At 44.1% G+C, this 22,259-nt stretch overlaps 1 protein-coding gene across 1 annotated transcript in view; it reads left to right on the top strand.

Annotated features, from left to right (window-relative positions):
• Positions 1-22,259, top strand: part of LOC124796423 (H(+)/Cl(-) exchange transporter 4) — a 395,803-nt gene that overhangs the window by 271,611 nt on the left and 101,933 nt on the right. The window lies entirely within an intron of this gene.

Here is a 22,259-nt window from a genome sequence, read left to right as displayed (position 1 = left end):
GTCTCATACATCTTGCTCACCAGATGGATGAGTTTTGTCGTGGCTGGCTCTCACAAGGCTACCAGTAGTTCCAACGGAGTGTTGTCTGCTCCCGGGGACCTTATTTCGACTTAGATCTTTCAGTGCTCTGTCAAATTCTTCACGCAGTATCATATCTCCCATCTCATATTCATTTACGTCCTCTTCCATTTCCATAATACATAATATTGCTCTCAAGTACGGCGCCCTTGTACAGAACCTTTATACACTTCTTCCACCTTCTCCTTTTCGTTCTTTGCTTAGGACTGCTTTTTCATCTGAGCTCTTGATATCCGTACAGGTGGTTCTCTTTTCTCCAAAGATCTCTTTAATTTCCCTTAGGCGGCAACTGCCTTACCCCTAGTGATATATGTTTCTACATCCTTGCATGCATCCTAAACGCAAGTGGCAGATAGAGAGCATCTTATTTAGTCTGATAGACGGGCTTTAGATACTGAAAATACGAAACACTCGCAAGAATGGCATTTGTCAGAGTCACTGGAAGGATCTTAGGGAAACGATATTTATGCGCGAAAGAGGTAAGCCTTGTGGTACCGATTCTTGAATTCTTCGTCAGTCTGGAATCATTATCAGATAGGATTAATAGGGGAGATAGAAAAGATTCAATGAAAAGCTGCGCCTTACGCGAGAGCATGCTCATCAGACTCCAGCGGCAGACACTTCAAGAGAAGCGTTGTATGTTACGGAGTCATTTACTGTTAAGATTCTAAGAATGAGCGCTCCAAAAACAGCCAACCAGCTTATTACTTCACGCGACGTACATCTCAAGAAATGAATATGACGGTAAGATTGGAGGACTATTACGTAAGTGTGAAGACAGGCTTTCTTCCCAGACATGTTTTACGAATGAACCAAGGAATGGAAAGAGAAACATTAAGAGAGAGGAGAAGAAGAAAAAGAGAAGAAATGATGAGATGTGTGTGTGTGTGTGTGTGTGTGTGTGTGTGTGTGTGTGCTTGTGTGTGCATGTATGGCTTAGTCGGTGGATAGGTGCGTGTGTGAGGGAGGTGGGAGTGGATGGGTGTCTGAGAGGGAGTGTGATGGTTTAAAGAAAGTAACCTCGGCCACACGTAGTTTAAGACCTGCCCGTAGATTGCCAAGTGAGACGGTCAAATCGCAGTATAACACGATAGTTGTCGTCAGAATTAGACGTTAGTGTTTACGTAAACGAATTCTGAGCAGCCCGCAGGTAAAACGTTTCACTGTTACTCAACAGATACGAGTATACATTTTTTCCAACTGTCGGAAGTCCGTTTGCCTTCCCTAGAGAACGCGACGTTCAGCGTGTATTCAAGCCGTAGATTAAATGATCTAATACGCGGTCTCTTCAAGAGAATGATCTTTTACAGTTCTCTATGCCTGTCGAAACTGTAGATGATCATAAAGAGTCCTCATCTCACCGTACGAAGTTTGTGATGTTGTTCCTTCAGTTACTCGACTGTCTGATGTAAAATGAAAAAGTCATATGGCACGGGGTGCTATCAGTCGCCCAGTTGAAAAGGGTTTTGTTCCTCAGCTTTCCTTGCAGATGTGTGAGAGTTGTCTGAAGTGTATTTGTAGGGTGTAGGTTAGTGTAATGGAAGGATGTATAGTGTAAGGTTTGTGCGGTATGGTCATAATGAGAAGTGGGAGAGAGTGAAATGTCGTACCGGCTCATAACTTTGTCCTCTCGAATAGCACCAAGAGGACTGCTGAACTTAAGGTCCCCCAACCGACGGACGGATTACCATGTAAAGATTCTTTTCTGTCCTACTCTGTGTAGGAAGCAACACACTTTATGATTACTCGCGCTATTGGTAACGAGGAGACCGGCGGAAAGAAACGGGCGGTTCCGGTCGTGACACAGCAGAAATGACGAGTTGAATAAATTGCCGACACAAGTCCTGAGAGTAGCCAAGTCGTCTAACCGTATCCCGCAGTCCAGGGGAAAGTCCAAATGCACAAAGTGTTAATCAATCAAGGTCAAAGTACTCTGCTATTTAATAGTGCGTACGTTAAGCCTCCAGTGACTTGCAAGAAACCGACCGCAAGCGCAGTGCTGCGGTATTTAGCGGTAAAAACTCGTGAGTCCCCTCACGCGCTTGTTGCGGGCGCGAGCTGCGGCTGTCGCCTGGGGCCCGACTATCGCTGACTGTTCTCTCTATCGATATCCCTGGCTATGTGGGGAATCCGAATCACCCTCGGATACCAAAGTGTCACATACTTCATTTCATGAGATATTGCGGAGAGGCTTGGAATTTAATCCGGTACACTGGTGCAAAGACTGATGATCAAGAACTTTATATGTAGACCTATATCTACATGATTACTCTGAAATTCACAATTAAGTGCCTGGCAGAGGGTTCGTCGAACCACCGTCAAGCTATTTCTCTCGAAAAGAGCGCGGGAAAAACGAAGACTTAAATCTTGCCGTGCAAGCTCTGATCTCTCTCATTTTATTATGATGATAGTTTCTCCCTACGTCGGTGGGCACAAGCAAACTTCGAGGGTTGGAACTTTAATAGTGGCAACTATTTATTTACGGCTCGTACAAAACAGATAGGTGTTTCACAGTTTTACTAACCTTCAAAGTAGTCACCAGCATTGTGTATAACCCGTTGCCAGCGATGTGGAAGTCGTAGGATACTCTTAGCAGTGCCAGTTGTGTTGACAGTTCGAGCGGCGCGTTCTATTGCCCGACGAATTCGTAGCAGTTCTGAAGCGAATGCCGTGAAGTGTTTCCTTCAGTTTAGAAATCGAGTTGAACTCACGAGGCTTAAGTCAGGGGAGTGCAGTGACACGTTCCACATCATTACGAAGTGTCGTATTCATGATCTATGGAACAAGTACTAATCTAATCTAATCTAATCTGGTATAGCACTTAGCAGCCCCATCAGTCAAACAAATCAGTAACAGCTTGCACTGTACGTGCTTGAGCATTTTCCTGCAAAATGATGGTCAGGTCCTGCATAAACTGTCATCACTTCTGTCTCTATGCTGTTCGTTTTTGGAACACAACCTACGACCAGCTTAGCACCGCTGCAGCGGCTTTGCCACCTTCTTCCCTGTAAGTACATTGGTAGTGTTCAACAAACGCGTTAACGATGTCTTTCTGATTGGTCACCTGCAGGTCATGAGGTGTGATCAGAGTGTCGGTGAGCTGTCGATGACACCGTCGTTGGTCAGACACTATGTGATGCGTGGATGGAATTATAACCCCGCCTGAGCGTGGCGCCTAGTAGCACCTTATGCAATTCGTGGCGTGCCAGCGCAATTACTCTCGCTTTATGTCTATGCCAGTCCATTTGGTTCTCTGGGGTTGGATGTTGAATTTCCAGATCTCGGGGGATCGCATAGCGGCAGCTGACGGTGTTGCAATGCCATTCGGCCATGTCCTTCCCAAATCTCATCAGTGTCCTCCAGATCGCCGGTTTGGCACAGCCCATCCACCGCGTCAACGACAAGTAGTAGCTGGGAAGGCATCACTTCCTGGCTGCCTGTATCTCGATGACTTGCTGGCGACAAGCTGGGTCGTGTGTAGATGAGAAATATTCAGTTTCCACAGTGCACGGATGCGCCATACAGACTAGAGCAAGAGGATCATGCAGATGTTGCTTAATGCGCCTCGGGAAAGGCCAGTAGCTCTGGCAAGAAGGCCGCCTTAGGGACGATGAGCAAGTCGATCTCCATCATGTTGCCGAGATTTGGGTCAGCGGCCGGAACGTCGGCTCCGTCGGGGCAGGGTCGACGGCAGGCCCAGGCGGCGGGCCGTCCAAGGCGCTATCCGCTGGGATATCACCTGGTTCAGTTGTGGTGTCCAGGTGTCGTTGCGAAGCAACAGGAGAAACGAGAGCAGTGGCGTAGGTTGCCGTCCTGTATCGCAGGTGTAAGATACTGTGAGACATACGTTCTGCCTAGATGACTTGCAGAATGACTGGTAACAAAGGTATGGGCAGAATAGTTGCCATGTTGGAGTTCCCAGGTACTGTGCAGGTCCTGCACCGCTTTACACAGTTCCTGGCACGTAGTGCAGTGGGGAACCTGATCTCTCAGGTGTAGTTAAAATCATCTCCAAGATGGCAGTGCTCGTGTCGCCCTAAAAAGAGGGGAGAGGGGGGGGGGGGCAGGAGAATGTCCTCAGAATAAAACTGGCAGTTTCATATTGTTGGTCGGTACCCGATGTAGCACGTCGCCCATGACAGAGACTGCAATACCCCGAGGAGATGGAAGGAGAGTGACAGTTGTGACAGGAGTCCCTTCACAGATGTAGATGGATACTCCACGGCCCGTGGGATCACCTGTGGAGGCGTGGGCGATATAGCTATTGATATCCAGGAGTTTGGCCAAGTGAACTTCCTGCAGGAGGGCGAAATCGATATCAGAAGTCCGGAAAATCTCCCACACAAGAGGGATTTTCACCTGTTAATGGATGTTGTTGGTGTTGATTGTCGCTATCTGATAGGTCAGTTGGCGGTCCACTGGAGGCTGAACCACCGTGGCGGCAGCGGAAGGGCGTGGGTGTCATGGTGGAACATCATCCCGCTCGCCCCTCAGGGGGTCAGGGGACAGTATGGAGCGGCACCGACTACGCATGGTCCCGTAAGAGGTCCTGCTCGTCGACCTCCTCTTCTTACCTTGCCGTGGAGGCGGGCATCAGTGTATCGTCCGTTTTCTCATAACATGGAGCGGTGTGGTTCGGGTGTAGTTTCGGCTGTGCGGCCGGCCGGGGTGGCAGAGCGGTGCTAGGCGCTACAGTCTGGAGCCGCGCGACCGCTACGGTCGCAGGTTCGAATCCTGCCTCGGGCATGGATGTGTGTCATGTCCTTAGATTAGTTAGGTTTAAGTAGTTCTAAGTCCTAGGGGACTGATGAACTCAGATGTTAAGTCCCATAGTGCTCAGAGCCATTTGAACCAACCATTGGCTGTGCGAAGTCCATTAAATAGTTCGTCGTCCCCACGATACTATGCGGGGACGGGCGTAGGCATACCGGTGGATGTCGCCGCGCTCACATCGTCTCCTTTGCCGGTGGTGGTTTCTGGGGGCGTCGTTCGGGTCGACGGCGTCTCCTCTTTGGCCGAAGAGGGTTCGGCGCCTTCTGTTTCGACGTTTCGGAAAACGTTGTTTCCGTATGAGACCTTCCGTGTTCGACGACGGCAGGGAATCATGTCGCTCTGGCAAGAAGGCCGCCTTAGGGACGATGAGCAAGTCGATCTCCATCTTGTTGCCGAGATTTGGGTCAGCGGCCGGAGCGTGGCTCCGTCGGGGCAGGATCGACGGCAGGCCCAGGTGGCGGGCTGTCCAAGGCGCTATCCGCTGGGATATCACCTGGTTCAGTTGGGGCTTCCAGGAGTCGCTGCGAAGCAACAGGAGAAGCGAGAGCAGTGCCGTAGGTCGCCAGGTCACCGGTAGCACAGTTGTTTGCGACGCGGGTGGCCAGTCGGCGGCTGGATGTTGCGTAATGGGCCGTTGTAGGCATTCGGATCTAACGTGGCTTTCTTTGCCGCACCTGGAACAGGTCCAGGATGGACCATCATGCATAATTACTGCGTGGCATCCACCAATCTGTAGATAGAACGGGACTTGGCCCCAGAGACCAATGGTTACCTGTCGGACGCCGTTTAGGACAGAATACGTACGAAACTACGTCCATTTCTCCCCAGTACTGCCGTTGATAGTACAGTGACAACTTCTTCTGCTGGAAGTTCGAATGGCAATTCGAAACGCGTACGCATGCCTAAGCCTGCGTGGCCCCAATATTGCAGTCAGCATGACAGAATCGGAGTCTCGCGTAGGATGCGTTGTCTAGCCCCGTCCATTACATTATGACATCAGTGTAATCCTATGATGTCGGTCGCCGGGATCTTGATTTCATCTCGCAGAAAACGCTCCGCCTCGAGTGCCTTGGGTCGGGCAGAGTCGTTGCAGAAAGTGAATCGGGATACAGATTTACAGTAACGGTTCGCCATGTATCGTAGACGCTAACACCCAAACCTCCAAATGTCAGTCAGTTCGGTACCAAACGTTGCAATCGATAGAGCATCAATCAAAACGCCAATATGGTTTGTGATATGCGCTGTTGTCCAGGACAACGTGCGTAAACGGTAGGTAACAAGTAACACGTGATCTACGGAGCACAGGAAAAGCGTTGCTGTGAGCGTCTGTCGTGTAGAGCTCTCTCGGGAAAGTCGGTAGACATTGTCTGAAAATTATTTCGAACAGCTGGTTCATGACCCCACTCGAATAGTAAACGATTGTGTGTAACAAATAATCCTGAGCTAATGACGAGCACCAGAACGGATACAGTGATTAGTCAACAAAGAGTTGTAGTAGCCAGATTGAATGCCGTAGCTCCGAAGTCCCCAAAATATATAACTATTCAAAAAAGCAGATAACAATTCACTTGACGCCTTCCTGAGAGACAGTCTCCGCTCCTTCCGAGTTAACAATGTAAGCGGAGACCAGATGTGGGTTGAATGCAAGGGAATAGTATCGACAGCAGTTGAGATATTTATACCAAATAAATTAAAAAACGACGAAGCTGATTCCCCTTGGTACATAAAACGGGTCAGAACACTGTTGCAGAAACAACGAAAAAGCATGTCAAATTTAAATGAACGCGAAATCCGCAAGATTGGCGATCATTACAGGAGCTCGAAATTTATGGCGGACTTCAGTGCGAGATGCTTATAATAGTTTCCACAGCGAAACTTTGTCTCTGATTCTTACAGAAAATCCAAAGAGATTCTAACCTTATGTAAAGTATGCTAGCGGCAAGAAACAATCAACGCCTTCAATGTACGATAGCAATGGAAATACCATCGATGACAGTGCTGCTATAGCAGAATTACTGAACATAGTCTTCAGAAATTCGTTCACCATAGAAGGCGAAGTAAATAATCTAGAATTCGAATCAAGAACAGTTGCCAATATGAATAACTTAGAAGTAGATATCCGCGGAGTAGTGAACCAATTTAAATCACTCAATAAAAGCAAGTCATCCGGTCCAGATTGTATACTAATTACGTTCCTTTCAGACTAAGCTGATACAATAGCTCTATACCTAGCATTCATATACAACTGATTGCTCGGCGATATATCCTTACCAAAAGACTGGAAAGTTGCACAGGTCATACCAATCAATCAAAAAACGCAATAGGAGTAATCCACTAAATTACAGCCCCTTATCGTTTACGTCGATATGCATCAGGATTTTGGAACACATATTGTGTTCGAACATTATGAAATACCTCAAAGAGAACGGCCTATTGACACACAGGCAACACAGATTGTAAAACATGACTCTTATGAAGCACAACTAGCTCTTTACTCACACTAAGTGTTGAGTGCTATTGACAAGAGATTTCAAATTGATTCCGTAATTCTAGATTTCCAGAAGGCTTTTCACACTGTCCGTCACAAGCAGGTTGTAATCCAATTGCGTGCTTACGGAACATCGTCTCAATTATGCTGCTGGATTCGTAATTTCCTGTCAGACAGGTCACAGTTCGTCGTAACTGACGAAAAGTCATCGAGTAAAACAGAAGTGATTTCTGGCGTTCCCCAAGGTAGTATTATAGCGCCTCTGCTGTTCCTTATCTTTATTTAGGAGTCAATCTGACCAGCCATCTTGTTTGCAGATGAGGCTGTCATTTATCGTCTAGTAAAGTCATCAGAAGATCAAAACAAGTTGCAAAACGATTCATAAAAGATGTCTGTATGGTGCGAAAATTGGCAATTGATCCAAAATAACGAAAAGTGTGAGGTCATCCACATGAGTGCTGAAATAAATCCGTTAATCTTCGGTTGCACGACAATTCAGTCAAATTATAAAGGCAGTAAATGCAACTAAATACCTAGGAATTACAATTACGAAAAACTTAAATTGGAAAGAACACGTAGAAAATGTTGTGGGAAGGCGAACCAAAGACTGCGTTTTATTGACAGAAAGAAGATGCAACAGACCTACCAAATTGACTGCCTACACTTCACTTGTCCGTCCTCGTTTGGAGTACTGCTGCGTGGTGTGGGATCCTTACGAGACAGGATTTACGAAGTATGTCGAGAAAACTCAACGAAGAGTAGCACATTTTGTATTGACGAGAAATGGGGGAGATATTGTCGCTGACATGATACAGAATTTGGGATGGACATCGTCAAAACAAAGGCGTTTCTCGTTGCGGCGGAAGCTTCTCACGAAATTTCAATCACCGACTTTCTCCTCCGAATGCGAAAATATTTTGTTGTCGCCGACCTTCATAGGAAGAAACGATTATTATAATAAAACAAGGGAAATCAGAGCTCGCACGGGAAGATACAGGTGTTCATTTATTCCGCGCGCTGTTAGAGAGTGGAATAATAGAGAATTATTGTGAAGGTAGTTCTATGAACCGTCTCTCAGGCACTTAAATGTGATTTGCAGAGTGCCCACGTAGATGTAGATGTAGCGTGTACATAGCGAGACAGCTATTGACAAGATTGTATATCAATAATTTTTTTAAAAAGAAAGAAGAAACTTTGATACGTTCTATTAACATCGCATTTTCCATTTTCTTTAAATTCGTAAATTTCTAATGATTTATTTTATATGTTAACTTAATACAAAAGTTATTCATCGACGATGTTCAGGGGAAGGAAGGAAGATCGGGTTTAACGTCCCGTCGACATCGATGTCATTAGGTTTATTTGTAAGTTTAGGCTCTAAATAATTATTATTCACAGCTTGAGTGTTACAAATACCTATTATACGGAAAAAGTCGTAAACACGTTAAACATAGCTTTACTTTTTTCATTGCCATCGCGTCCTTAAAGGACGGTAGCCTTGGACGGAAGTCTGGGTGTAAACGATACGCAGTTATGAAGAACGGATTTCAATAATAAAAACCCATGAGTCGCCCGCACTTAAATGAAAATATCAAAATGGAAACTCATTTGTTGAAATTTTAACCAACTTTTCTGACTTCGTGTCCACTGGGGGTCGGGTGTGAACACTAATTTCTCTGCCTTCTTGGCATAATTTGAGAGAAGAAAATCCGGAAACATTACCGAGATTCAACCTGCTCCACCACTTGATATGTTTCCCTTTTATTTGCAGTATTAATCTATCCCTTATTTGTTGCGGGTAACGGTATATTGGTTTGAAACAACAGAGAATTTATAAATTGACGTTGTAGCTTAGTTAAACTACCGATAAGTCTGTCACTCTGCAAAAAGCCATCCTACACATTTACCAATTGATATTCTAAACCATTTGATCATGTGACCGTGAAGATCAAATGGCTCTGAGTACTATGGGACTTAACTTCTGAGGTCATCAGTCCCCTAGAACTTAGAACTACTTAAACCTAACTAACCTAAGGACATCACACACATCCGTGCCAGAGGCAGGATTCGAACCTGCCACCGTATCGGGCGCACGATTCCAGACTGTAGCGCCTAAAACCGCTCGGCCACTCCGGCCGGCCGTGAAGATCAAAACAGGTAACTGACTCACATCGGATGTAAACTGTCAACAGTTATCTTCTATCCACATCGAACTTTTACTGTCACCTTTAGCAATATTAGCCACTTAAGTGAAGGTAGAGTCAAATTAGGAAGTATTCTGTCAGACGCAAGACAACACCATCACAAGCGTTCGACGCTGTATAATTCTTACATTATTCAATGGTAGTAAGCAACTGTTAACAGTCATAAATTAATTTAATTTTTCAGTTACGATTAAGGCTACATTGTTGTTTACTTTCTGTTCTTGTGTACATTTAATTCTCTGTCTCTAAAGGTAGAGTGGTGTTTGCGATGTATGAACCAGTGTAGGGTTAAGTACAGCACAAGACAGAGAAAATCCCATCTGGGAATATTTAGGAATGGATCTGACATGTAGTCTTATTTACAGTATCGTAATGACCTTCAGTTCTTGTCATTTTTGTGGCTGCACCAAGGTATTGTTGCCTGAAAAGGAGAAATTTGAGACCAGCTTCAACATGGAAACTTGACGGACTGTGACATTCACGAATCGCTTTGCATCAAAGGGGTTCTCTAGCGTTTTGAAAACAAGTGAATCAATAAAGTAGGGAGTAGATAACAGCTCAAAAGTCTGACGTATGTACCCACTGGTGTCAATACTGATGTACAAATGTAGAACCACTTTGGTAGTAAGCAAAACGTCTCTACTCGCACAAGCGAGTACCGACGTTTTGCACGCTCTTGCGGCGTGGCTGCACCAGCACAACGCAAATCTCAAGTCTGTGCAGTACCCAAATGGTCCGAGAGGCTTGGTAGCTAAAAATCAACGATTTCCGTCATGGGGTGCAGTATGAATGCATAATGAAAAATGTTCATAAGGGAAGGGAAGATTAGACACGGATCACAAGCTCGTATTATGTCAAGAAAGGGAAATGAAATCGGCCGTGCCCTTTCAAAGGAACGATCTCGTGCCGGTATCGATTTAGGGAAATCGCAGGAAACCTAAATTCGGATGGCCGGACGCGGGTTTGAATCGTCGTCCTCCAGAATGCGAGTCCATTGTCTTAACAGCTGCCCCACCTCGCTCGGTAAAGAAGTTCATAAGAGCTTTAGTTAACTTTCTCAAGCATCTCCGTGGAAACGGTAACTCGAAAACTAGGCGAAATGGGGTACTGTCTGATATGGATTTTCTGTTTGGTGTAGTGTTTGCAAGTGGGATGGATTCCAAATGTTGTAAATAATCCAGTATAAAATCTGCAAGATCACTCCCATAGAAGAAGTTAAAGGTTTCCTCTCCATCTTACGTCGTCTTGATTCCTTCTATATTTACGCAATGTATATGGCTTCTGACTGAACTCCTCTAAAAGTCTCATTTAATTATTAAGAGAAGAAAAGAAATTAAGTCAAAAAATTTTAAATATTGAAACCAATGATACTTGAAAGGCTTTCTTGGTAGTGCCACATTTTAGATCCTGTATTTTGCCGCCATCTTAATAATTAATCCACGCTGACTTTGCAGCGCGAAACATTTCCTGCTTTGCTTATTTTGGTTTTTAGTGTTTCTGTATAACCATGCTTTTAGCAACTCTCGCGATTCACAACGGATATTTAGTGCACAGACTTAGTGCAAGCATTGGTTCCATTGTCTCCTGTTGTATCTTCGCATCCTTGTACGTGTACACCCTCGTGGAATTAAGGTGTAATGATACAGAATGTTCAAACGAAACTGCAGCATTCACTAGGCAAAAACCAGATTTATAGTGCAACTACAGTTCCTTTAATTGCCCAATTGCCCAGAATCTATTTCCAGTATAGTCCCAGCAGAATGTAAAAACATGAGTGATAAACTGCAGACTCTGAAAATTTGCATGAAGTAAATGGCAGATGAAGCTTGTGTTCGTAGAGATACATTTTTAAAGTACGTTTATGTATTAAGTAAAGCGTATATTTTACCCATACTTTTCAAGAATGGATCGAACGAAACCTTATGTTACGGCTCCATGTATGGCTTGTTTAATTCAGTCTTGTGCACATGACGCTTATTTGCACAGTAAAAAATAAGTCATACCGAGTTAAGAAAAACTGGTCCTAGATGCCTTGTAGATACTGTTCCGTAAAATGGCTGCAGACTTCCTTATGTAGTTATGTCCCTAGTGAGATGTGAACCAACCAGTTTCGAAGCAAGCTGGCCTTCTTTGTAGAAGCCTACGGTTAGTCCAGTTCGACTGGCGTGGCACACATATGATTAACACTGCGATGTAACTCGCGAGAACTTTTGATGTGAATGGTTCTGTCGTTAAATTACCGCGATACGGAAAGAGCTTACTATACTAGCGAGTTAATTTATACAGTATTTTCATTTTTGTCTTTTTACTTCGCTTGTATTTTAGAGGAATAATCCATTAATTTTGGAATTAAAGGTACTATCTCAAAATTATAAAATTAATGATACTCCACATTACGGATTTGAAGATTTAATAATAAAACACTGCATCAGGTACGTTTTTTCTCTTCCATAGTACGACAGGTTTCTGGAATTTATTCCCATTATCAAGGGTAACTATTTACAATAGTATTTTATGTGATTACTGAGTCTTTTTTACAAGCTAGTGTTAGAGAATAGTAATTTTTGTCTGTCTACGTACAAGTACTGAGTCTCATCATTATGTAGGAATTTACGCGCAAACCATTCCTCACAATGTTTGTTTACGTGAAATAATAATATAGTGCGAGGGTATTACGAGAGTATAGTTCCCCAAAGAGTTTTATACAGTCAGAGGTCTTCCATTTCTCGTGGACTACATTATTTACATCAGACTGTCACTTGTCACCTCTATCAGTAACACCACTGATTACTTACGGTTATCAGTTATGCTTTATGCTCTATTTTGTACAGTTTTGTTGCAAATATTGAGAGGAATGCGTGAAGTAACCTAGAAATTTAAGAATTTACTCTAGTTACAATGTACTGGATAAACATTTGAAGAAATTAACCGATTCACTACCTATCACGTCACTGAGAATGTTTCTCCTTACTTTTTCTGGTGTACAAAAATTTAAAATTCATCCATTAAACCCATTGTATGTCATTTCCGGAAGTGATGGAGTACCTAAGATCTTTTGTGTTTGTGAAAAGGTCTCCAGCGTTTTTCATGTGTCTCTATGACTGATTTTGTGAATTTGTTATGTGTGTAACAGTTGATGAGTTCAGTGTATCTAGAAGGAAAATTCTTGACAGTCTTTCCTGTGTAGTTATTCGAGCAAGTTTTACGTGTTATTTTGTGTATTCCAGAATCTAAGAATTCATTTTCTTTATTGTTTAAAACGTGGACTAACGTCTATTGTACGAGGATTGGAACTTAAATAGTGGCAACTATTTATTCACAACCGATGCAAAAGAGTTACGTGTTTGCACCTGTTACTGTCCTGCAAAGTAGTCACCATCGTTGTGTAGAACCCGTTAGCAGCGATGTGGAAGGCGTAGTATACCGTCAGCTGAGCCTGTTAAGTTGATGGAGCGAATGGAGCGGTCTACTGCCTGTCGAATCTCTGGAACAGTTCTGAAGCGAATGCCACGAAGTGGTTCCTTCATCTTCTGAATCAGATCAAAGTCACAAGGTCTTAAGTCGTACTACTCGTCGTTTTTGGAGCATCACCTGCGACCAGCTTTGCGAAAGAAGCAACGACACTTTCTGCACAACCCACCCATCATTTTGCACGACAATGCGCGGGCGCATACAGCGCAAGCCCTGGCTGCTCTGTTCGGTCGGTGGGACTGGGAAGTACTGTACCATCCACTATACTCCCCGGACTTAAGTTACTAATGGTGAGTTTGGACCGAGAATCTGAGAATCTCTTTTGAAGCCCCAAAACTACTTGTGACAGCGTCAAAATCTTGTAAACAAACGCCTGACCAGATCAAACGGTATTTGAAAGACGTTGTCTTTCCAGTGAGGTAGGAATCTCTGTATTATTGTTAGATTCAATTGGCAGTCAGTGTGAAATGATGAAACATGTAGAGCATCGTACCGGAGGACAAGATACTTGTTCATTTGACGATAGAAAAGGCCTCGACGGCACAGGTACCGCCATGAGACGCATGCGGCTTTCGATGCTGGAAGAACTTTGAGAGATTTTCAGATCTAGATCTTTTGACTGATTATGACGTCAATCTCCACTTCAGAAACGATACAATGAAGCTGCAGTCATTAGTACATAGTCAATTCTCTTCGTTAAGGTTGACCAGTCTACTGAAATGTGCCTCTTACAAATTAGGATATTTAGAGGATCACACGTGACAATTTGAAATTCTGCTGAATTTGGTTTAATATTGTCTGCTTCGTCGTGTGTATTACATTAAGAAATTTCGTTCATTTTATGTGCATGGTATGAAAAACGTTAGCTTTTACGCATTGCTGTAATTATGTTCTGTCATAATAATGAGTTACTTATTATTTTCAATTAACAAAATATATGTATGTGAAACAGTAAACTAAGAAAAAAAACATGAATGTAAAATGTTAAGTAACAAATGAAAACATAAAACAAATGTAAATAAAATAAAAAATTAGGATAGTAATGAATGTTCAGATATTTTAATTAGGCCAGCTTGTTTTCCGAAACTGGTATTTCAGAAATCTGCTTTATGACACAGGGATGTATGTGGCCTGGGAGTTCTTTAATTTCCATTGCAACAAAAGTATTAATTCTTCAAAATTAGTTAAAGGCGATGGGATTTTTACAAAAGTTGATTATGCAGTTTTCAAGAACATTAATTACACATCAGCTTTTATATGAGAAACTTTTTTTTTCTAATCGTTTCGAAGATATTTCTTCTCAACCTAAAAAGCCAAATGACCGTTGGGTTGTGTTTTACCACTTAAAAGTGAAATTGGACACGAACAAAAAAATACTTATTGCACAATTTTGCCCCTTCTACACACCCTCCAAGTTTCATCAATATCGTTTATTGACACCTGGGAACGTTCCCTTGTTAGTACTTCTTGGAACATTGCAGTTCGCGGGGTAGTTAGGTCTGTCTTCAAGCGTCTGCTATATCAGAATTTTCAGCATGGTCCATGACGCGCTATCCTGAGGGAAACAAAGCGGTGATCATGCGCGCTGCCCTTCTTTGTACACGTTCAATATCCCCTGTTAGTTCTATTTGGTATGGGTCCCACACACTTGAACAATATGCTTGGATGACGCGCCCGGGTGTTTTACAAGCAGTCTGCTCTGTAGACTGTATTTTTTCAGTATCTTATCAATAAACAAAAATTTGCCACCTGATTGAGCTAAACCTAGATATTTTCGAGAGTTGAGTTGTTCCAAGTTTGAATCTTTGACATATTTGTCATGGGATACCATTCCGCTGGATAATGTCGTGCCACACACAAAATGCACTTGCTTTGCACTGCGTTAACTGTTTATTGTAAGCTTTTAAGTCTATCAGATGATGAGACTCCTTGCTGCAAAATAATGTTTGTAGCAACCTTTTTAGTGGTATGTAAAAAATGTGCTGTGTTTATTTTTCAAGTAGTTACCAAATTTTGTCTTAATACTGTGTTAATTAAAAAGGAAGAATTTTTGTGCTGCTGAAAACAATAGTTCCATCGGTGTCTATATTTATTTTCCTATGACAGCACCTAAAAAAAGCTTCCTGGCAATAAAACTTCATCACCTACTGTTCATTTCCTTCCGAAAATCAATAAACCCCATTTTTTACGCATGCATACTCTGACAGTCCAGACTTGTACACCACCAAAAAATAAATAAAGAAAGGTTAGCGTTTAACTTTCCCTCGATGAGGAAGTCGTTAAAAACGAAGCGTAAGCTCGGATTGTGGAAGAGCTGGATCGGAGAGGTACCGTTTCATTCTTTCAAAGGAATCATCCCAGCCTTAGGCGATTTAGGAAAACCATGGAAAGCCTGAATCTGGATGAGCAGATAAGGAACTGAATTCCCGTCCTCCCAAATGCGAGTCCCATGTCTTAAACCTGTGTCAAACAGACCAAGATTTGCTGCAAGTTTACACGATGGCTTGTTGACAGCTCCGAAGAAGGTACTGTTGAGTGCTACACTGCTAGCTCACAGGGACCCCCGCCTGTTTTCGAGTGAGAGCATGGGTGCTGTATTCTTTGTCAGATTCTCCGAATGGTACTTACGCTCTCGAACCGGGTTTATTGCCGGCGTCTGACAGCCTCGCTGCGAGCGCGGCCGCGCTTGGGAGGCGCTCGGGTGTGTCCTAACCTCTAAAGTGTCTCTTAACTGCCGCGCACGTCTCCACAACAGCGTAATGAAAGCATTACTGATTTCACCGTCCATCGACAGAATTATGAAGCAATAAAGATAAAAATTCTAAATGCTATATTTGTGTTCCTTTAGTGTCACAATAAACATATGTTGATAAAAATTACATTAAATTATTTTATATTTAGGTGTTTGTCACGCTAGGCATTTGAGGATTCAGTAGTTTTTGTTTTTTATAAAAGTCCATAAAGCAGTCTCTTTTCTTCTCGATCACAAATTAACAGTAAACTTCTGGCAAATAATTGATGGACGTCCTTTGCAGTTTGGCATCTTGCATCCACCCCTCTTCTCAGACGCAAGTGCCGGCCGCGGTGGTCTAGCGGTTCTAGGCGCTCAGTCCGGAGCCGCGCGACTGCTACGGTCGCAGGTTCGAATCCTGCCTCGGGCATGGATGTGTGTGATGTCCTTAGGTTAGTTAGGTGTAAGTAGTTCTAAGTTCTAGGGGACTGATGACCACAGATGTTGAGTCCCATAGTGCTCAGAGCCATTTGAACCATTTTCAGACGCAAGTGGCCCATGTCCAAAATTGTCCTGATGAACAACATTCTGGGAAACCGGCTTTGATGTATGCCCTATTTTCTTCTTTGCATATTCTGTATCTGCACTTGAAGGTCTTCGACTCTTTCTCTCACTATGCACTTGTTCACAGGGCGCAGTTATTTCAACTGACAAAAAGGCCGCGCTTCATTTATGGGTAGACCAAGAGAGTCACACTCCCTCCTATGCAGTAGCCATACATTTACTACCATCGTATAAAGGAATTGACGAAATAGTCGATGGTAATACTTCTTTGTTCTGATGTTGATTCCCTATAAAGCGCCCGCATCTCGTGGTCGTGCGGTAGCGTTCTCGCTTCCCACGCCCGGGTTCCCGGGTTCGATTCCCGGCGGGGTCAGGGATTTTCTCTGCCTCGTGATGGCTGGGTGTTGTGTGCTGTCCTTAGGTTTCGCCAGGCAACGCTGGTCAACTGCCGTTTGTGTATGAGAAATCGGTTGGAAATTTTCCTAATGTCAGCACGTTGTTGGTGTCGCCACTGGCGCCAACCTCGTGTGAATGCTCTGAAAAGCTAATCATTTGCATATCACAGCATCTTCTTCCTGACGGTTAAATTTCGCGTCTGTAGCACGTCATCTTCGTGGTGTAGCAATTTTAATGGCCAGTAGTGTAGTATGACTTAAGGTCGCGGCCGGTAGTGACTGAGGGAACTCTGATGCCACAGCGGTATGTCACGCACATCCTGTGTCTTCATGGGTTACTTCACATGCAGCAGCAGCATTGTGGTGCTATTTTTCGATAGGACCGTGGTAGGAGCCTCTATGAACAGTTTGCATGATATTGAGGTACTCTCGTGGCCAGCAAGACTCCAGATCTCTCCCGTAGAACATGTGTATGACCAGTTCGGACGTGAACTTCATCAGAGTGCTAGCATCGACGAACACTCATAATCGAGGACAACACGTACGTTCAGGTAGTTTGCTGTTACGCTAATTGTTATCCGGGGGGGGGGGGGGAGGGGATGCGGAGAGGACCCTTACCCTTTCTGCCTTGCCTTCCTCAACTTCCTGTGGACTCTCTAACACTCTCGGATTTGCTGGCAGCTGATATATACAGTCAGCCTGTGAACAGATCCCTATACGTGGCTGACATGTCCGGCAGTAGTCAAGCCCCTCCACGTGGGCAAACAACAGTAAAATATCCCGTGTTAGACATAGCTTGTAAGTGTCTGGAATTCCTTGCCGTTTCCGAGACTCCTGCTGTGTAGGGATATGATGGCTGAAGTGATCGCTGTAGCAAAAATCTGCTAATAACAGTATTGGTGGTCCCTGTTTTGATCACAACCGAGGTAGAGTCTTCCTACATGTCGCTCAGGGGCCTGAAAATGGCGTAGCAAAACGCTGAAACTGGTTGCCAAATAAAGTAAGGTTGGAAACTACACGGCTGAAAGGTGTTTAATTTGACATCCTGGGTGCCGCTGTGTCGCGGGGGCGCGTGGCTGTTAACAGCTGCTGCCCGCACGCTTCTGGCGCCATACGGTAGGACAGCGCAGCCGCTATCAGTGGGTGGCGCCTCCCGCCTTACGCACTGTGCCCGCAGGTGGCCGGGTCGGGACTATTAATCACCCGACACCAGCTGCATGCATAACAGCACGCGCACCACGGTAGCCATCGCTGTTGTGACCGAAATTTTGCAGTAGGCTATAACAAGTGTAAATCCTGTCACAGTTACCGACAACCATGCTCGACATTAAGCGAGTATCCCAAGGTTTTATTTTATTTGCTGTTATACGAGGGCTGTCCAGAAAGTAAGTTACGATTGATCGCGAAATGAAAATCACAGTGAAAATCAGAAATGTTTCATTTGTAACAGTTAGCTACACCTTTCAGCTACTTCTCTACGTAGTCGCCGTTCCGACTCAGACATTCGTCGTAGCGTTGTACCAACTTTCCAATACCCTCATCATAGAAGGCAGCCGCCAGTGCTTTCCGCCAATTCTCTAAGCTGGCCTAAAGCTCGTTGTCTGTGCCAAAATGTTGTCTTCATAGCCAGCGGTTCGTTTGAGCAGAGATGAAACTCAGTGGGAGACAATTACGGGCTGTATTGTGGGTAACCAAACATTTCCAATTGAAACGATGCAGGAACATCTTCATTGCCCCTGCAGAATGAGGCTGAGAATTGTCTTGAAGAAGAAACCGCACGACAGTTATGTAATGTTGGTTGCATAGCTTCAGGGGAAAATTCTCACCAGGCCCTCGTACTTGGCGGGAGACACTATTTTCTATAACATCTTTACGCGCTCACTAAGAGCTCAGGAATGAAAAGAGCGACATAATTCTACCTAGAGTCATACTAGAGACACTGCCCAACACATCTTTGCAAAGCTTTATCGGATTTTCATAGTCGTTTCCATTTCGCGACCGATCGTAACTTACTTTTCGCGGATGATGCTGTAGTATACAGAGAAGTTGCAGCATTAGAAAATTGTAGCGAAATGCAGGAAGATCTGCAGCGGATAGGCACTTGGTGCAGGGAGTGGCAACTGACCCTTAACACAGACAAACGTAATGTATTGCGAATACATAGAAAGAAGGATCCTTTATTGTATGATTATATGATAGCGGAACAAACACTGGTAGCAGTTACTTCTGTAAAATATCTGGGAGTATGCGTGCGGAACGATTTGAAGTGGAATGATCATATAAAATTAATTGTTGGTAAGGCGGGTACCAGGTTTAGGTTCATTGAGAGAGTCCTTAGAAAATTTAGTCCATCAACAAAGGAGGTGACATACAAAACACTCGTTCGACCTAGAGTATTGCTCATCAGTGTGGGATCCGTACCAGATCGGGTTGACGGAGGAGATAGAGAAGATCCAAAGAAGAGCGGCGCGTTTCGTCACAGCGTTATTTGGTAACCGTGATAGCGTTACGGAGATGTTTAGCAAACTCAAGTGGCAGACTCTGCAAGAGAGGCGCTCTGCATCGCGGTGTAGCTTGCTCGCCAGGTTTCGAGAGGGTGCGTTTCTGGATGAGGTATCGAATATATTGCTTCCCCCTAGTTATACCTTCCGAGGAGATCACGAATGTAAAATTAGAGAGATTCGAGCGCGCACGGAGGCTTTCAGACAATCGTTCTTCCCGCTAACCATACGCGACTGGAACAGAAAAGGGAGGTAATGACAGTGGCACGTAAAGTACTCTCCGCTACACACCGTTGGGTAGCTTCCGGAGTATAAATGTAGATGTAGATGTAGACTTTCTGGACAGCCCTCGTATATTGTTTTATTTGCTGTTCTTCACTCAAACCTGCGATCTGGAGGCTAACAGAGGTCTTATTTGTCATTCTTACCTTTCATACAAGCCCACAACACAAAATATTAGTCCCCCTCCCCCCGTTGAAAGAGTACACTGGTCATTTCGTAGCACTGTAGTTGGTATGGAACTGATACCAGGCAATCATGTGTCCTTTCGTCGCTAATGTAAGTCGCGCCGGTTAAGCGGTGTGTGTGTGTGTGTGTGTGTGTGTGTGTGTGTGTGTGTGTGTGTGTGTGTGGTAGTCGCTTGTATGTAATGAGTGCAGTTAGATTGGTTGATGTGGGATCGTGACAGAATCGTAGAAAGACACTTCCGTGTTTGGACTTGCCCAGATTACGCCGTGAATGAAGTTGCCCGATTAGCTGGCGTATCATCAACCCGGGCTGTCCGCGCGTCTACAGGTAAAATGTACCATCCGCAGCCACGAAACAGAGGGTCATAAAAAGAACCTAGCTTCCAGAGACCAGAGTGGTACGCCTTATCAATGACAATCGGTTTCAAACCCGACAGGAATTGCTGCTTTCCATCAATACACGTCCATTTTCAAAGTTTCCGAGCGATAATAATTTGGAGTGTGGTACCTTGTTTCTTGTCTGACGTAGACTGAAGTGTCTCCTATCCACTGGCCCGCTAGATCACCCTGTCTCCCTTAGAGGATGTCTGGGCTATTGGAACAGCGTCTGAAACGTGGCAATCAACATCCCTACAATTTCGTAGCTCTACCGTATCTAATCAGCCAAACACTTTTATGTGTCTTGACCGCAGTATTTATTCGTTTCTTATGCATAACTTCTTGATCACAGTACTTATTCACTTATTATGCTTATCAAGTGAATAAATTCTGTGGTTAAGACATATAAAAGTGTTTGAGTGCAATCAGTGGCCGCACCACCTCGTTATGTATTTATGCAGTTTATAGTTGTCTAATAATCAAATAGTTGATTCAGTTGGACATGGCGTACGTGAAGAAACTTGTCTACATTTTTCCTCGCTGAATTCAGGCCGTATTCTGGTCGTTTCTCCTACTGTTTTCTGTCTCTGCTGTTCCTTTTACCGCCAAGTGATGTGTTCCAGGGTTCCGTAGTACATGTTACATTAAGCTGTGTCTTCTTCTGGGAAAGGGCTTCCATAGACTGTGTTCTTTTTAATGCCTCTTCATTTCGAACCTCATCTCTCCACTTACTTTTTTAAATTATTCGGTAGCGGTACACTTAAAATTCTTGCAGTTTCTCCTTCAGAACTACAACGGCCCACGTTTTACTTCTATGTTCCTGAAAGTGTACCTCTGTACTCCAGAGGTATCCTTTCAGGATCTCTTCATTTCCATGTGAATATCTCAAATAAAACTATATGGTTCCATCGACTATTCAAGTCTCAAACATCTTGATGTATAAATGCATACTGAAGTGACGAATGAAAATTTGTACCAAGGACGGGTCTCCGGTTCACTAGGGAGCTGGCTAACCACTATGCCACCCTGGCACAGGGGATTTGCATAACTGCACACAATACCCTAGCAGGCTTCCCACATCAATCCAAATTCCTATTCGGCGCTTCAGCCCTCTTAGTATTCTCCTTAAACTCGGACAGCATTGCAGGCGTTCCCTAACTGTGTTGGAGCAGCATCTCAGCGTCGAACCAACCAGGGGATTCTGCCCAAACTTGGGTGCTTTAATCAAATGAAATTATATGGTTCCAGAGAGTTTTTAAGGCTCAAACATCTATGATGTACATATGCAGGCTGAATCGACGAATGAAAATTTGTACTAAGGCCGGCATTCGAACTCTGCTCTTCTCACTAGGCAGATGCACTGACCACTACGTCACCCAGGCACAGTGGCTTTGCACAGCTGCCCAGACTACCCTAGCATCTTGATGTTGCAGTTTGATTTACCCGATATTTCACAACTTCCATAATAGTCTTTCACAAGCGTCTGTCGCAGATTTCGTTGCTCGCCTTTGGAACTCAATTGTGAACGGATCACACGTACGTTGTCTTACTTTCTTCCTGTCCTCTAGGTCAGGTGAATTCTTTAGTTCTTCCTCTACTGATGTCGCACTCAATTTTTGTGTTATGTAAGTTGTTATTTTTCTTTCTACTACTCTTCATTACCTTCACGTTTCCATTTAAAAAACGGAAAAGAAAAAAATACCTGAAAAGCTGCTGTTCGTTCCACCCAACAGTTTTTCTTGCGCTTTCTTACATCCAGGCAGAAGGACTATGTCATATGCGAATCTTATCATTGATATCTTTTCCCCTTGCCCTTTTATCACCGAGCGAGGTGGCGCAGTGGTTAGCACCCTGGACGCATTCGGGAGAACGACGGTTCAATCCCGCGTCCGGCCATCCTGATTTAGGTTTTCCGTGATTTCCCTAAATCGCTCCAGGCAAATGCCGGGATGATTCCTTTGAAAGGGCACGACCGACTTCCTTCCCTAATCCGATGAGACCGATGACCTCGCTGTTTGGTCTCTTCCCACAAACAACCCAACCCAACCCCTTTTATCCTTCTTCGAAAGTTTTCTTCCAGTTCACTTCACTGGCGCAAAAACTGAAAAACGGTTGTGATAAGCTCCAACCTTGCCGTTCACCCTTTTGAAGACGAAATTGTCGTCCCTGACCTTTGTCATTTACTTTGTACAATGCGGTTTTGTAGATA

The sequence above is a fragment of the Schistocerca piceifrons genome, chromosome 4, assembly GCF_021461385.2.
Source record: "Schistocerca piceifrons isolate TAMUIC-IGC-003096 chromosome 4, iqSchPice1.1, whole genome shotgun sequence".
Classification (NCBI taxonomy): domain Eukaryota; kingdom Metazoa; phylum Arthropoda; class Insecta; order Orthoptera; family Acrididae; genus Schistocerca; species Schistocerca piceifrons.
The sequence above is the reverse complement of the archived record's forward strand: the minus strand, read 5'-3'. Positions and strand labels throughout refer to the sequence as shown.